Source organism: Quercus robur, chromosome 5, assembly GCF_932294415.1.
Source record: "Quercus robur chromosome 5, dhQueRobu3.1, whole genome shotgun sequence".
NCBI classification, from domain to species: domain Eukaryota; kingdom Viridiplantae; phylum Streptophyta; class Magnoliopsida; order Fagales; family Fagaceae; genus Quercus; species Quercus robur.
Genome location: NC_065538.1, coordinates 2,342,136 through 2,356,688, shown reverse-complemented (window position 1 = coordinate 2,356,688; position 14,553 = coordinate 2,342,136). Strand labels below are relative to the sequence as shown.

The 14,553-nt window shown below is 33.3% G+C and overlaps 1 long non-coding RNA gene across 2 annotated transcripts; it reads right to left on the bottom strand.

Moving 5' to 3' along the window:
* Positions 1-212: 212 nt before the first annotated feature.
* Positions 213-13,501, bottom strand: LOC126724821 (uncharacterized). 2 transcript variants are annotated; one of them, XR_007655133.1, is made up of 3 exons: positions 13,071-13,463; positions 12,559-12,645; positions 213-640 (listed from the first exon to the last, which is right to left on the bottom strand). It is a non-coding gene; the product is annotated as an uncharacterized LOC126724821 (long non-coding RNA). The 2 variants fall into 2 exon arrangements; XR_007655132.1 differs by lacking the exon at positions 213-640 and having other exon boundaries at positions 9,449-12,645; positions 13,071-13,501.
* Between the last annotated feature and the right edge of the window lie 1,052 nt (positions 13,502-14,553).

Below are 14,553 nucleotides of genomic sequence, written 5' to 3'. Positions count from 1 at the left end.
ATTCTCTTGTCTTGTGTAGTATCACGCGGCAATTTTTATCTATATCCATAAACCCACCCATAACTCATCTAATTTGGATAAGTCTTAACCCAAGACAATTAAACACTTGGATTAGATGTGTAAAGATCCATTTGGGTAGTCTAATTAATGAACTTTTTTTCCTTTTTTATTTTTAGGGAAAAGACAATGAATTTTAATTAAGAAAAAGCAGCTATATCAACTTGAAGTACATAATAAAATTGTGGTAGAACATCCTCTATCTATACAAGAAAATCTGGCACATTAATAGAGAATCTATCCAGAGTATAAGCAGCCTTATTGCCTTATAGTGTGAGTAAAACAATTGAGAGAAAGATAGAGACATTATCTTTGCATCTTGTATCAAAGGGGCATGATAAACCAAGCAAAAAAGCTCATCTGCCAGAGCTTTAACAATCATCCCCAAATCACCTTCCAAAACAATGTGGGTAATACCAAGTTCTGTCCCAAGCTCAATAGCACGGGCTGCAGCTAGAGCTTCAATATCCATTCCTTAGTAAGCTTGAGGTAATTTTTGGGATAGAGCTTCAATGACCTGACCTTGGCACACCAAGTCCGGATTTGTTATCTTCTTTAAAGACTACTCCATCGAAGGTGTAAACTGCATTTTAGTTAATTTAATTTAATAAAAAAAAAAATTGTTTGAACAATAATTAATTAATTAGAAAAGTCGTTTCAGTTATGGTATTATATGGGGGTACGTGTTAATTATTAAATATATATTTTCATATTGCTAAATTATGAGAGAAAACACTGTGTTATATAAAAACAGAGAGAGAGAGAGAGAGAGAGAGAGAAAGCTTCTCATTTCCTCACGTGGGCCGCTACATTCTTAGACGTCGTGACAAATTGTACAATTGAATAATCATGAATCATGCAAGAAATTTGTTTGAATCATGAATCATGCAAGAAATTGAATAGCTGTGAACAAGTAGATGAATTTTTCCATACCCCTAGCAGCACTCCAAGAAAAGGGGTGAACATGATATGAAGTACGAAAATAAAAGACAAACCTCTGATCTCTTTTCTTATGTGTTAAGATAGGCCCAGCTGTGACTAGGAGTCTAGGTGTGAAAGACTAAAAAGCAGATGAATTTTTCTATTGCACTCCATCTTAAAAACAAGTAGCATTCTAAAACATTTTACAAAATCTTCAATTGCTGAAACAGGGGTTAAAGATTAGTAGTATCCTATTACAGGCTCTTTTTACTTCAAAGGCTATTTTTGAAGAATCTGGTGTAAATTTTACAACAAGTTTAAAATTTTTAAAATGTAGATAGCATGAAATTAAATAAAGCAGAGAAGTGATTCTCAAAAAGTAGTGACATAGATTGTATCTAACCTAAACCAAATTTAATTCTCTCAAAATCACAAAGCCAAATTTCAAATGTCTTGCAAATATAAGTCTCAAATTCATAATGCAAATATACAGCAATACACCGACACTGCAAACATGAGCAACAAGTAAAATGCAAAACCCCACAAGAAATTTAAAGTTTGAAGAAAACCATGTAAGACAATCAGAAAGAGAGTTTTCTTTTCTTTATTTTTTTTTTATTTTTTATTTTTATTTTTGGAAAGTTTAAAAGAAAACCCCAAAGAGTGATGCCCACCAATGTTGCAGAAACATTTCGATCCACCATTGATTTCCTTGCATACAAATTATATCATTGTAATTTGAGAGTAATTAAACACATCGAGGTCAGGGATATGATTGTGAAGAAAATTAAACTCTGTAGTAAACTCATCACCTTAATTCCACAACACCAAGTCACCCTAAAATGAACTGTCTCACTGCCATCAAACTACACTAATGGATTAGATGTCCACATCACATATCAAAGTAACAAAATTTAAAACCAGTTTCTAAAATACTTATCAGTCTATCATATAGAAGAATTAGCCATGTTCACTAAGCTAAACAGGCTTTACCCGAAATTCGAAAGCAAATATCACAACACTCATAAAGCCACTCATTGCTATCCACTAAACACTATAACATGGACAGGTCAATGACCTTTATATCAATTGGCACTTCTTGGTATTTCCAAGAGGGATGTCTAAGGTTCAAATCTTCCTCTCTCACTAAAGATGAAAAAGAAAAACCCCAATAATCAACAGAGCTGCTTGTATATTCATTGACTTATCTTGACCTTTGTATGCTACTCGTCCAACTATCCAAACTGCAAAGTTCAGAACTTTGTTTACCTTTTCTAAACAACCAAACATAAGATAAGGATTTAAATGTGTGTTTGATCACATAAGGAAGATGTGTTACTATGTATTAAGCCAAGAAGCACATATCAATTAGTTTACCAAAAGATTAAATCCGCTCAAAACATTTCATACTGCCCAAAAGTACAAAAGCTCTTGAACAGCAAAATTCAACATCCTAAAACAAAGCAAAGCCACCTTGATTCTTGACTAGTCTTTAAATGACGAAAGTAAAAGAAACTGGGGAACCAATCTACAATATAATTCCTTTCAGTTTGACAGTTTACAAGCCCAGATCGGATTTAAAATGAGCAAAATATTGCAAAAATATGAAAAAAAGTGCTTGCTAATTAAATTTGATGATGTCACAATTTTAAGGCCAGGCCAAGGCCCAATCATGATTCTAGTGAGTGCAAGTTCAAATCCTGTTATGAACAATTTCCAGCATTTTTTTCCCAAAAGTTTATGCACAAAAAAATTAACTAAGCTGATACTCCTCTGTCCCAATTTGTTTGTCCTGTTTAAAACGTCAAACTTTTTAAATGAACATCATTTATTGTCTTGTCTGCCTTATAAAAATATATATGTTTACAAAATTACACTTAAATAAATTTATCGGTTTTTTTTTTTAAAGAGATATTCTCAATGAGGCAACTAAAAAGATGCCCTAATTAGATTGATTTTTTAAATATTTGTTAGCTTTGTTTTCAAATAGTTTTGAAAATAAAGTAAGAGTAATAGGAATATTAGTAAATTAATGACTTTTATTTTTAAAAATAGGACAATATTTTAGAACATTTCAAAATGGAATAAAGTTTATGCACAAAAAAATTAACTAAGCTGATACAATTTTAACTAAGTTGATGATGTCACAATTTTAAGGCCAGGCCAAGGCCCAATTATGATTCTAGTGAGTGCAAGTTCAAATCCTGTTATGAACAATTTCCAACATTTTTTTCCCAAAAGTTTATGCACAAAAAAATTAACTAAGCTGATACTCCTCTGTCCCAATTTGTTTGTCCTGTTTAAAACGTCAAACTTTTTAAATGAACATCATTTATTGTCTTGTCTGCCTTATAAAAATATATATGTTTACAAAATTACACTTAAATAAATTTATCAGTTTTTTTTTTTAAAGAGATATTCTCAATGAGGCAACTAAAAAGATGCCCTAATTAGATTGATTTTTTAAATATTTGTTAGCTTTGTTTTCAAATAGTTTTGAAAATAAAGTAAGAGTAATAGGAATATTAGTAAATTAATGACTTTTATTTTTAAAAATAGGACAATATTTTAGAACATTTCAAAATGAAATAAAGGACAAACAAACTGAGACGGAGAGAGTATAATTTTATGAAACATATTTCACCTTTCCCAGTTTCCAAATAGTTTTGAAAATAAAGTAAGAGTAATAGGAATATTAGTAAATTAATGACTTTTATTTTTAAAAATAGGACAATATTTTAGAACATTTCAAAATGGAATAAAGGACAAACAAACTGAGACGGAGAGAGTATAATTTTATGAAACATATTTCACCTTTCCCAGTTTCCTCTCTCTCTCTCTCTCTCTCTCTCTCTCTCTCTCTCTCTCTATATATATATATATATATATATGAGAAATGATATGTCTACAATATTTTCATAACATTTTTACAACAAATCTTAGGTAGAAGGTTATTTCTAGTTATTATTGTTGGAACAAAAAAGTAATCTTAGTATTAAGTTCAAACTTGAACTAATAATAACTAACTACCTGTGATTTGTTGTAAAAATATTATGCATGTAGCATATATATATATATATATATATATTATTTTTTTTTTTGAAAGGAGTTTCCTATATATTCCCTGATTATTCACTGTGGCCATAAATTATCTAAAACCACATAAATTCTAAGCAAAATACACTCTCCTTCTGTTCTTCCACTAAGAAACACTCCTTCTTCTGCTCTTCCACTGAGAAATTACAATGGCATCATCACCTGATCATTGGTAAATAGCTTAACATTTTCCCCATTATTGTAAATTTATGCTCTTTTTTTTTTTTTTTTTTTTTGGATACTTATAATTTTTCTTGATCAGGGCACAGCAATTAAAAGACAATATCAAGCTCATTGCTGAAATAGCGGTACCCCTCATCAGCATTTCTGTTGCTGTCTATTCAGCTTTTCGCAAGTGCAAAGGGAGGAACAGGACCGATCCTGCAAGCCCCAACGAAGGCCTAGAGGCCATAATAGAAATGACACAGGTGGCAGAGAACGAATCTGCCCGCGAGAACCAAATGTAAATTCTATGCTCCCAAGGGCTTTTTTAATTTAGTTTCTGAATGCTCTCTTTGTTATTCCAATTTCTCTTTTTGATGAATGAAAGTAATTATTTGGGTATTTGTTTGTTGTGTAAAAGAACCAGTGAAATAGCGGCACCCATCATCAGCATTTGTGTTGCTGTCTACTTAGCTTTTCGCAACTGCAAAGGAAGGAACAGGGCGGATCCTTAAAGCCCCAACGAAGGCCCAGCGGTCACAATTGAAATGGAACAGGTGACACAACGAATCTGCCCGCCAGAACCAAATGTGAATTCCATGCTTCCCACGGCTCTTTTAATTTAGTTTTTGAATGCTCTCTCTGTTGTATTCCAATTTCTCTTTGTTGATAAACGAAAGTTTTATTTTCAGAATCAAGGAAAAAAAAAAAACACTGCAACATCGCTCTCCTCTTATTGCAAGTGAATTCCACGGGTTTGTTTTGTAATGCAAGGGCAGACTAGAGCGTGGCCCTTCCTGATAAATTCAATTTGTATATCTATATTGCTCTCTCATTTTCTGTACTGTGGTGAGTTTGGTTTTGGTAGGTAGCCGGCGTTGTTAGAATATTTTGGGTCTATGTTTTTTTTTTTTAATATCTTATTTAGGTTTTTAGAAATTTTTTTATGAGAAATTTTTTTTAGTCAAAAAAAAAAAGAACAAGACTTTTTAAGAGCTAAAATAGACAAATTGAAATTATAAAAGAACGGGTGTGTGCTTTTTACTAATAGATATTTATTCTAATAATAAATTTTAGACAATGAGACAAGGACTTCTCAAAAAAATTAAAACACGAAGTTATACATTTCCTCCACCATTCTTAGAAGACCTGTAATGTAATTTCTTTGGTCTATATTATAAAGCTGTCACACATTCATTCTTTGAGAGTTTGTCCATATAACATTTGTTTTTAGCCTCTTCGAAGAGTTTGGTTCATCATGATACGATGCATCTAAAATTCTATAATGACTAAAATACCATTGGAATTGCGAAAATGACCGCAATACCCCAAAAAATCTGAAAATAACCAAAATGCCACCACAAACCTCTAAAATGACAAAAGTGCCCTAAAACCTAGATAATTACTAAAATAACCCTGAACCTCTTAAATTAACACCACTAAAATGATATAAAAAAAATAAAATAAAAAATAAAAAATTCCCCAAAACCTCAAAAATGGTTTTTTTAAAAAATACCTCAAAACCTCTAAAATGATCAAAGTACTCTCAAAACCACTAGAATGACCAAAATACCTCAAAACCTCTAAAATAACTATAAATATCCTCAAACCACTAGAATGACTAAAATACCATCAAAACCTCTAAAATGACCAAAATACTTCTGAAACCTCTAAAATGACAAAAGTAATCCTGAAACCACTATAAATAACTAAAATACCTCCAAAATCACTAGAATGACCAAAATACCCTCAAAACCATTGGAATGGCCAAAATACCCCCAAAACTTCAAAACAACAAAAAATACACCGAAACCTCTTGATTGACCAAAATAGCCCTGAAACCTCTAAAATGACCAAAAATACCTTAAAATTTGTAAAATGACCAAAAATACCCCCAAAACCTCTAAATTGACCGAAATACCTCCAAAAAATATAAAATGATTTAAAAAAAAAAAACACCCCCAAATCAAAAAATGACCAAAATGCCCTTAAATCCCCCAGAATGGGAAAAAAAAATTGAAACCTCTAAATGATCAAAATACCCCAAAACCTATAAAATGAATACCCCCAAAATCGCAAGATGTATGATGAATGCCAACGAAGAAAAAAAAATCTTATATAATAACATAACTTTCTAGGACTTTATTTTTCTTTTATTTTTTGAGAATCAACTTTAATTTTCAAATAGATTCATCATAATACAGAAAATTCAACAAAATCTAAGACATACTTGCATCCAATCCTCCATTAAAATTATCCAACAAAAATTGGACACAAAAAATAAAATAATGCTATGGTGCGCACACCAAAATAGCCAATGAAATCATTAATTCGTTTCATGTGTGGATGTTCATCTTTTTTTCTTGAGCTTGGCTATTTCAGTGATTCATTAATGCACAAGCACAAAAACCTAATAAGCAAACACGATGAGAATCATGAGACTAGTAAGACGAGTTTTATTTTTCTTAAATGACCAATATTCTACTTGCTAAAAACCGATTCTTATTACAACATAAAAAATAATTTAATTTGGCCAATTTTTCTAAAAGCAAAATAGGATAAATTCGTTTGAATTTGTTTTTTCTATGTAACTAAGAAGATGTTTTATATGTGTATATATATATATATATATATATACACATATATTAAACATTCTAAGTCAAGATTTTCTTAAGCTCCCTATTTTCATTAGTACAAGCATCCAAAACAATCTTTTGCAAAAAAGTAAAATTACTATAATTACTTGGGAATGTGCCACTTTTAAATTTATGTCAAAAAATAATTCCATTTTACATTAAAATGCTTTTCATTTATAAGATTACTAAAATCAAATTTTTAAGCTTATTTTTCATTCATAAAATCCGGTCCGGCTGAAATCTACCGTGCCTTTTTTTAAAGGTTAGTGGCTGCCAACTCATACCCCCCAGGCCCACCATGTAACTAAGAGCATTTCCAACAGGCTATGGATAGCCAAGATTTGGAGAGTGAAACCAGAAAAAACAAGCAAAGAGGGCTCCAACAGCCTCTCTAAAACTCAAAAAAAAATTTGCTAATGAACAGTAGCTCAATTGGTCTGACGAGCTACTATTCCTTCTTCAAATCTCTTTTTCTATTATAATAATTAGGTGTTGAATAAAAAAATGTTGGAAGATGTATAGTTATTAAAAAAATAAAAAATAATGAATGAAGAAATAACATTTAAATGAGATAGAGAATGAGATAGAGAGTCTGTTGAAAAGTGTATTTGAAAAAGTAGATAGATAAAGGTAAAAGTCACTGTTCATTCTCCAAACAGTACAAAAATTTGCTGATTCTACTGGAGATGCTCTAAAAGAGATAAATGAATTACAAAACAGCTATATATCATTTTATTTTTATCGAAAGTCGAAACCTGAGCCTTCAAAGTTCAATTACAAAAAAGTAAAAAAATAAAATAAAAAAGGGGAAAGTGATGAAGGCAACCAAGGGCTCTCACCTAGCGCCTGGGAAAACAGTTCAAAGCCAGCGCCTAGTCGTTATAGGCGAGCGTCTCACTGAAGGCACCTCCCTCAGTGACCTAGAGGCGCTTTTGTGCTGCCTCACCTTGCTTGAGCACTCGCTCAGAATGCCTTTCACTACTACACTGACTTAAATTTTAGGTGAACATTTTATATTTATTATGGACCAAATTGACATAACATTAAAGATTAAAAATCAAATTGACACAATTAAAACAATTTTTAGGGGTCTACCATTTTGAAATATTAGGAAAAAAATGATGAGAAAACAGTATTCTATAAAATTTGTTGTGCACAATAATTTCAAAACAATTTGTCAAACAAGTAAACAGCTTCACGTGCCTAAAGATTGTAGGCGCCTACAATTTTGAATCATAATTTACCGTCAATCATGCAAGAAAACAGAGAGAGAGAGAGAGAGAGAGAGAGAGAGATTCTCATTTCCTGGAGGCGACTACATCCATCCTTAAGACTAGAGACAAATTGTACCGTCAATCATGCAATAGCTGAATAGATGTGAACACGTAGATAAATTTTCCATGCCCCTAACAGCACTCCAAGAAAAGGTGTGAACAGGTTAAAGTAATGCAAATTCAAGGGCTACTTTTTGAAGAATCTGTTGTACGATTTACAATAAGTTTATAATTTTTTTTATCGATAGATGGCATGAAAGGAAAAAAATAAGGTTCAAACCAAAAATATATTTATAAAAAAAAAAATTAAATAAATAAAAAACTAGTCCAAGCTATTTTTAATTCTCCCAAAATAACAAAGCCAAATTTCATGTAATAATTATATCAGTTATTTATAGTTCCTTTTGAAATTAAATATAACAGATAAGAGATTCTCTAAAAATTCAAATAAAGCAATAAGATCTATGAGAATGAACATGTGACACTCCAAAAAGTAGTGGCGTAGATTTTAGCAATAGTAATAACAGGGTTTAGTTTCCATTCAATGCTTTTGTACTTCAGAGATGACGGCACAATCAATGTTTTTAGAAACCAGGCCGACTAGTTTAACAGGTTGAACCGGATAAAAAATGGTACCAAAAACCGGTGAAGAGCCGGGAATGGTGCACACCACGTGTTTTAAAAGAGTCAAGCGTCAGTCCAGTGTCCCATTTAGGAATCCTATGTACTAAACAAAAGCCTGAACTAATAATAAGATGCTAGTGGGTGATGTACAGTTCCTTTTGGAATTAAATAAAGCATACGAGATTTTTATAAATGAACATGTAACACCCCAAAAAAAGTACCTACAAATCAAATAATTTATATCAGAGGTGACAAAAAGAGCACCCATTTGACAAAAATGATATTAACTCTAACACCTGATCATAGATTACCAAGATCAAAACCACAGCTATATCTAATGCCCGACCTAACAAAGTGTTAGTAGTAAGAATCAAATAGCACTGAACCGAATGGAAAAGCTCTAAGAGCATTCCCATCAACAATTGTAAAAATTTTAGCATTTACAATCTCAAAACACTACTTTTACAATTTTAACACCTCATTTTACAATATACCAAACATCAAACATTCTATTTTTTTTACAACTTTATTTAAATATTCTTTCTTTAATATTTTTATTCATTTTTTTTTAATTATTTCTCACTCACCCTCTGTCTCTCTCCCACTGTCTCTCCATCTTTCTCAACCCACGGCACAAGCCACACCAAGGCTAACCACTGCCAGCCACCATCTAAAAGCTTTTCTTTTTTTTTTTCTTTTTTTTTTTTTATTGATTTCTCTATCCCCTTTCTGTTACTCTCTCTTCGTCTGATCACCCTCGCAGTCAGCCCACCATTCACCATCTCCACAAACCCACAACCAACCACCACCCACAAAACCCCAACAACAACCCACCCCAGTCACCCAAATGACCCACCCCAACCCCGATCTGATCTAATGCAGCCACCCTCACCAACAACAACGACCACCACCAAAAACCCAACCATAACCCATAGCCACCAAATCAACCCACATCACCTACTCTAAAACACCATTACCCACAAAATCAAAGGGACCCACAAAAACACTGTGACCCACGATTACCTAAAGCCTGAACCAACCCAAAAAAAGGAGAGAGAACGGTCCACGATCCACCTCCACAGAGATTCAAAGACCACGATCCACCACGGAGATTAGAAGGCAAATCGGAGACAGATCGGTAACGAAGAGGCAAAGATCGACAACGACGACGAGGACAGATTGGCAATGAAGAGGCAGAGATTGACGACGACAAGCAAAGATCGGCAACGGGCAGAGATGATGAACCACGGAAGAGAGAAGAGAAAAGTGAGAGAGAGGAAAGAGAGACAGAAATTAAAAAAAGAGCCATTTGGGAATATAAAATGAATTTTTTTTTTTTACAATCTAGCTACAGTGAGCTTGAATTTGTATTGATACAAGCTCACTGTAACAGTATGCCAAAAATTTTGCCATTTGAAATCTTTGATGGAGTGGCTTTTTGTGTTTTGATGCTAAAATTTAGCATATACCACTTTTAGCATCCTTAATGGGAATGCTCTAAAGCAGAAAAAATACAGTTAGCTTAACTATAAGCCTGTTGTGAAAATACAATCAAAATAAAAAAATAACAAGCACCACAAGACACAAAAATTAACATGATTAGGCTAACTCCAAACCTAACTCCACGATCAACACCAACAAAAAATCATTATCAATAATAGCAATGACAACACTCAAAACTCTCAACTATAAACTAACTCAATTCAATGAAAGGTGCTCCCACACTAGGCAAAGCTAGCCTCTACTCTCTCACAAGACAAAGCTTTGCTCTTAATTCACACATGTAATAAAGCTACTCTATCACTCCTTTTATAAGGGATATCACACCTCCTTACTACTTCTCTTTTTAACATGGGACTAACTCTTATAATATAATTAGTGCACCATCTTTTTGTTCCTCTAGCCAATGTGGGCTTCCAAAACCACTCCTGTCATGGGCTGGACTCACCAATCTCTACCTCAACACACAATTTTTCTTCACTAGTACCCCTTTGGGTGCACCCTTTTACACCCCCTTTGTAGGTAGTGGTGCTCCAGCTCGTTCTCAACAAGACATTAAGATGTATTGATATCAAAAAGGGACACCCTAAGCAAAAAGTTTTCAGTTTCAACAAAATAAACGGATCACAAACAGACCCTAAGCACGCTTTTAACAACACTGGTCCCGTTTGAAATAAAATTGCTTACTCACTAGTTACATATACATATACATATATATATATATATATATATATAACACCAACCTGTCCATGCTAAATTTAATTCTCTAAAAAGAAAAGAAAAGAAAAGAAAAAGATATAATACACGCTAATTTTTATAAAGATATATACATATATACAGACACACCTAACATTACTAGGCTAATTTAATTCTCAAAACAAAACAAAAAATAAAAATAAAAGGATATATATATATATAACCCAATTTTTTTTAAGATAGATAGAAGTTCTACCTATGCTAAATTTGATTCTCTCAAAACAACAAAGCTAATTATGATGCAAAAATTAAATCAGTAAAATATATTATGATGCAAACATGCTGGATTTGCGTTCAAGATAGGTTAATATTCAAAATTACCACATCAATGCATTAATGTCAAAATCATATATTAACCCAGCTTCCCTAGGTGAACCAACAAAAGTAAAAATTGTTAAGAAAATATATTCAGGTATATACATTCATTCTCACCCATTTGGAGGAGTAGAGGAAGCTGAGTTTTGGTTCTTGGAGTAGAGGAAAGTTCAATTAAGAATTATTATTTGCATTTTTTCCATCTCATTCCCCTCTCTCAATTAGGCCTTAAGAGTCACAGTAAATTTTGATGAGAAATCCTATATAATCTCCAATAATTCAATTCTGTTAGGTAAAACAGTGATAGTTTACCCAACAAAATTGAATTATTAGAGATTATATATATATCACTTGTTTCTAATTTTATAAATCTTTTTGTTTATGAGCCCAAAATGGAAGATTTGGTTGTGGAGGCCCAAAACATTTTCCCAAACCAACCAGCAGACAGAGAAAGGCCAAGATCCACACTATTTTTTTTTTTTTTTTTTTGATAAATCCAGATCCACACTATTATTCATAAAGTTTAACCAGTATAAACGTCTGTTTAAATACCACTTATTTTAGCAAAACTGAAAATTTATTACTAAAACATTGTAGCAAAATATTTTTTAAAATCCAAAACACACTGTTCACGCGTTTTTGGTGTTGACCGGTCATGAACAGTGTAATGGGACCAGCAAAAAAAAAAAAAAAAAAAAAAAGGCAAACGCAGACTACCGCAATTCCCAAATAGAGCATGACTTGTACTAAAACAATCAGAAAGACAAACGGTTCAAAATTTCACAAGCATAGGAAAATTCAAACTTCAAAAACTGGCCAGCAGAAAGAGAAAGGCCTGGATCCACACTATTATTCATAAACCTCAGCAAGTTTGGAGAAAAAACAAAAACAGGGCATGACTTGCACGAAAACAATCACAAAAACAAACAGTTCAAATTTTCCTAAGCCCTCAACAAGTATTGGACTAAAATCACTTTATTCATACAACATTACAAACCACAATAGATCCACACAATATAGATTCTGCAAAATGAAAAAAAAAAAATGCAAACCTCATAACATGGACAATTCGAACTACGCAATTCAAACAAACCAATAAAAAACAGAGCATGAAGCAGTGCACTCTGTTTCAACTTATTTATATTGGAAGCTCCAAGTTATGTATAAGTAAAACTCACATAGTAGGTATTAACATAGCAATGTTGTTAGTTAAAAACCTGGGAAGTTCGAGAAGGAGTGTGATGATGAGAACGACGAGGCCAAGAACTATTTGAGCAGCTGAATTAAGCAACGACATTTGTTCCCTGTAGTAACCAAGAGAAAATTAATTGTACGAAATACTGAAACCAACCAAAGAAAAAATTGTTAAAAAGATATATTCAGGTATATATATTCATTCTCACCCTCCAAAGGAGTAGAGGAAGCTGAGTTTTGGTTCAATTAAGAATTATTATTTGCATTTTCCCCATCTCATTCCCCTCTCTCTCAATTAGGCCTTAAGAGTCACTTACAGTAAATCTTGATGAGAGATTATATATATATCACTTGTTTCTAATTTTATACATCTTTTTGTTTATGAGCCCAAAATGGAAGATTTGATTGTGAAGGCCCAAAACATTTTCCCAAACCAGCCAGCAGAAAGAGAAAGGGGATCCACACTATTACTCATAAACCTCAATATAGATTCTGCAAAATGAAAAAAGAAAAACAGTGTTAGTTAAAAACCAACCTCTCATGCGCTTGTCATGTGCGATGAAAGCCCTCGGATCTGGTGGCGACGGGGTGGTGGTTTGTGAATCTGGGTCGTAGTGGGTCTGGGTCGTGGTGCAGTAGATCGGCGCGGTGGGTTTGCTGTTGTGGAGGTTTGCCATGGTGGATTTGATTTTGTGGGTTCAATTTGGGTTGGAGGGTTGCCGTGGTGGGTTGAGCAGTAGATCGGCGGCGGGTGTGTCTTCATTGTGGGTTTGCTGTTGTTGCCATGGATTTTCGTTGTGGGTCAGATTCATTGCGGTGCTGTAGGGTTGCCGTGGTGGTGGGGTGGGTGATTGATGGTGGTGGTAGATTGGCTATTGTGGTTGTGGCTGTGGAGTTTCGTAGGTTTGGGTGTTGTGGTTATGGTAGTAGGTTATCTTTCTATATATATACTAGACAGAGAGAGAGAGACTCTGTCTTGAATTTTGATTGTTTTGCCCTTATGGTTTCCCCACGCGCGTATTCAGGAGATTGAGCTGCCCTCTCTAGACTTTCGCTAGTTGCTCAATTTGTTTTTTTCAGTTTAAAACCCACGCGTTTCGAGTCGTTGGACTTTAACTAGCGAAAGTCTAGAGAGTGCAGCTCAATCTCAACATGGTTACTGTACTGACCATTGGTCCTTTTTTGTTTTTTTGATACAACTGACCATTGGTCTTAAAAGCTCAGGTATTTAGATTTTTTTATTTTTTATTTATTTATTTGGAGTCGTCCTTGTCACTTGCCAGTAATAAAGTAAATAGTTTAAATATTTTAATAGCATAAGATCATTCATAGCAGTGGAGTTAAAAATTTAATTTTTTTAACTTTATCAAAAGTTACTTTATCTATTTTACTTATAGACATGTTACAGTAGTGGATCTATTTTAACTTTCAGTACAATAAAATAATATAAACACCACAATAAAATAATATATCTTCTACATTAAAATAATATATCCTTTACAATAAAATAATATATCTGCAACCAAAAAAAATCACAACACCGCCACAACCACCTATATCATCAGCCCACCACCATCACCGGCCACAACCACCACGGCAACCACAACATAACATAGAAAAAAAAAGAAAAAAAAAAACAAAACAAAACCACAACCACAGTGGCTGGGATGGCACCTATACCATCAGCCCACCACCATCACCGGCCACAACCACCACGACAACCACAACACAACATAGAAAAAACAAAAACAAAAACAAAAAAAAAAAAAAGAATAAAACCACAACCACAGCGGCTGGGATGGCACCTATACCATCAGCCCACCACCATCACCAGCCACAACCACCACGGCAACCACAACATAACATAGAAAAAAAAAAAAAAACAAAACCACAACCACAGCAGTTGGGACGGCACTTATACCATCAACCCACCACCATCACCGGCCACAACCACCACGGCAACCACAACACAACATAGAAAAACAAAAAAAAACAAAAAACAAAAAACAAAACAAAAC